The sequence below is a fragment of the Pelecanus crispus genome, chromosome 3 (assembly GCF_030463565.1).
Source record: "Pelecanus crispus isolate bPelCri1 chromosome 3, bPelCri1.pri, whole genome shotgun sequence".
Taxonomy (NCBI): domain Eukaryota; kingdom Metazoa; phylum Chordata; class Aves; order Pelecaniformes; family Pelecanidae; genus Pelecanus; species Pelecanus crispus.
Genome location: NC_134645.1, coordinates 119,516,881 through 119,520,210, shown reverse-complemented (window position 1 = coordinate 119,520,210; position 3,330 = coordinate 119,516,881). Strand labels below are relative to the sequence as shown.

At 38.7% G+C, this 3,330-nt stretch overlaps 1 non-coding gene across 1 annotated transcript; it reads right to left on the bottom strand.

Moving 5' to 3' along the window:
* Positions 1 to 759: 759 nt before the first annotated feature.
* TRNAE-CUC (transfer RNA glutamic acid (anticodon CUC)) lies at positions 760 to 831 on the bottom strand. Its single transcript has one exon. It is a non-coding gene; the product is annotated as a tRNA-Glu (tRNA).
* Between the last annotated feature and the right edge of the window lie 2,499 nt (positions 832 to 3,330).

Genomic DNA, 3,330 nt, shown 5'->3' with positions numbered 1-3,330 from the left:
TGTGTTAGCACTGCTCATCAATAACAAAAACATCCTTGTATTATCAACACTGTTTTCAGCACAAATGTGAAACAGTCCCATACCAGCTACTCTGAAGAAAATTAACTCTATCCCAGCCAAAACCAGCACAAGTGCACATAGGGAAGTGCCTGGGGAAGGTGGTGTGGGTTGATCCTCCATTAGGAAAACTCAAACTCATTCATGAGATTGTCTTCACTCAATGAGCTGGGTGTATTTGGTGGGTAATGCAGATGGATGGGGAGATACCACATGTGCCACAAGGAGATTTAACCTTGGGGGGAAAAATAATCTGTGATGTGAGTTGTGTGTTCTAGGAAGTAATGTAGCAGGAATGACCTGAACTGACACAGAGTGAGCTTCGCAAAAAAACAGGCAAGTGCAGCAATGACCCAAACCAAGCTGGCGTTGGCACCCAGTACTTGAACATGCTGCTTCTCCTGTGCTGAGTACCCACCTTGACAGATGGGGCCCAAACCATAGCCTGCTTTTATACACATGTGGGGGAGTGGCAGAAGCCAATGGAATGGGAGAATAGTAACTGTGCATTAAGAGACAGCACATAGTGGTTACTGAGAATGTACAAATCTGTATATTGGGTATAAAGATGGTTTAAGTGTGTAATTAATATACATTGTGAATGTTGGTGGGGAGACACTTCAGTAACGAGAAACACATACGAGCTGATATTTCCTGTTGCACGTTCCTCATCCCCACACACTGGGCTCTGCAAAACGCTGATTCCCTGACCGGGAATCGAACCCGGGCCGCGGCGGTGAGAGCGCCGAATCCTAACCACTAGACCACCAGGGAGGGTGATAATCAGTTCTGAATAGATCAGATTCGATTAGATTAGAATACCAGTTTATCAGGCTCTCTGGGACCGTTTGATCTCACCTGAATTTAGCCATCTGACATTTGTCTAATTTAGGGACTTGAGTTCCCTCAATAGTCCCTGGAGAGAGAAAAGGAATTCTTCCTACCTTTCTAAAATGCATCTCTTCAGATGGTATGAGTCTCCCACCTGAGTTCCCTGTTTCTCTACCAATTACTGTCTAGGTGACTAGGCTAGACTAGTTATCTAATGTTTAAATGCCCAGAGGTACACTAAATTAATCTTAGCCTTGGGGCTGATTTAATTTGTGCAAAAATAAGTATCCAATGCTATGTGCATCACCTCTGCCAGACTAGGAGGGGCTTGGAGGGGCCTGGGAAAATCCTTTCAGGACTCTAGGAAATTAAATCATAGAATTGTGCTGAATGCCTATGTTCAGGCAACTGAACGCCATAATGATGGTAGAGTACTCATGATGTAAAATGGGTCTGAACATGCTCTCTTTATTTCATAGTATTAACATTTAATTTTTTTTTTTTTTAATTTTATCTATGGCTTGTCTACATTTGGTTTTCCTTAGCAAAGCCAAACGCAGCTGCAATTAAGACCCAGTGTATACTAGGCATTCTGACATATGTCAGTGAAAGCTGGATCAAGGTAGCTCTTGAGGTTTTTTGAGATATCAGTCCAGCCCTTCATACTGAATCTGTATGGATCTAAAGGAGCTGCTTCTTTGAACTGTTTCACCTGCCATAACTCAAGTACTAAGCTTCTAAGAGAAATCTTTTCAATCCCTCTGTGTCTTTACAAATACATCTGTATTTGCAATATATAATCATGACAAGTCAGGATCCACGTGGAAGTCTTGATTCTCTTTCTACATACATTTGTGACAATGAACACTCAAAGACATTATTCTCTTCCCTTCTGAATTTTAAGAAATATTACAGCAGTGATGATTGTAAAAAATAGATAACCAATGTTTTCCCTCCCTCCTATCAGTCAACATGCTCTCTTCCAGAATTAGTTTTATCAGTCATTGAATATATTTTCTCAAATGGAGCAATTTGTCTGTTTCTTGCCTGCTGATTAAAGAAAATTAGAAACACTTCACACGTAACACTAAGCCCCTACAGATTTGTTTGAGATGTATTCTGGTAATCTAGTCTTTGATAAGTGTGTAACCATTAGTATATTACAAAGGTCACCAATATATCATTCATGCACTGAGTGATTTAAACTCTTTTTCTCTTTTCTACATTATGCCATAGATAAAAAACTTTTTGGCTTGAGAAATTGTTTCTGAATACAGGAATTGCTTGTTCATAATTTTTTCAGTATAATTCTATCAAGCATTGGGCTGCAAGAGGGAAAAAAAAGGCTAAAAGGATTACAGACTAAAACTCAAGCTATGTCAATCATTGATCTGTGAAGAATTAAAAACTAGTTTCATTTTGGAAAGAAGCTAATACTCTTAGGAAAAAGTTATCTATTCAAGTTCCTGTGCATCCTTTATACAAAACCACAGGCATACTTCCAAGATATGCAAACAAGTGTATGTAGTTCATTAGAAGTTTCCTTAGGATTTTTTTTCCTAACAGGAGAACTTAAATTAGAAACATTCTTTAATTCTTCAGTTCTACATATGTAAATACTATTCAGAATAATTTTCATAAAAGGATAGTTAGACATATTGGAATGAATCAATTTTACACATATAACAAAAGAAAGAATAGTTTACAGCTGGAAACATGCTGTAAAGAGCTCAATAGGGAATAATGTTGCACTGATCTGGGGAGGGAAAATGATGCTAAATGGTTTCTCCAGGGTTTAATTTCTGTGACGTATGTATACTAAACCAAACTAAACTATGTAATTGATCCATCTACAAAAGAAAACTTGGGGCAAATACAAGAAAAGAGATTTATACTGTGCAATAGTGACTACTGCAAAACCTCACTAATTTACAGAATCTGTAAGGTGAGAGGTGTCTGAGAACAGAGCCCACAGATCCAGCACTGGGAGCAGGGAACCATCTCAACAGGGTTCAAGAGACATTTAGCAAAACAAGTGCTAAGTTTTAAGTATCTTCTTTAGTGCTGCAAGAGGAAGCACTGATTAGTGATCTCTCAAGAACAGTGTGATGGGGGTTTGAATCCCAGTAGGGTCAAGACAGGAATGAAGCAGGATCTTTAATTTTCTTGATGAGTGTTTTAATCATTGAGTATATTGGACAAAATAAGTCACCTCCACTCCAGTCTTGTGTGGAGCCTGTTAGCCATGGATGCTCTGAGAACCTTTCTGCAATGAGTTTGTCAGCAGATCTGAGCAGAAAAAACACTGTTTGTACTTTTGAAGAGGTAGGCATGAAACTGATCAAAAGCAAAGTGTTTATATGACTTCCATCTAATATTTTGGAAACTGGAGACCTTCTGCTTCTTCTAGAAATTAATGGTAGCTGAAAAGGATTTTGTGCG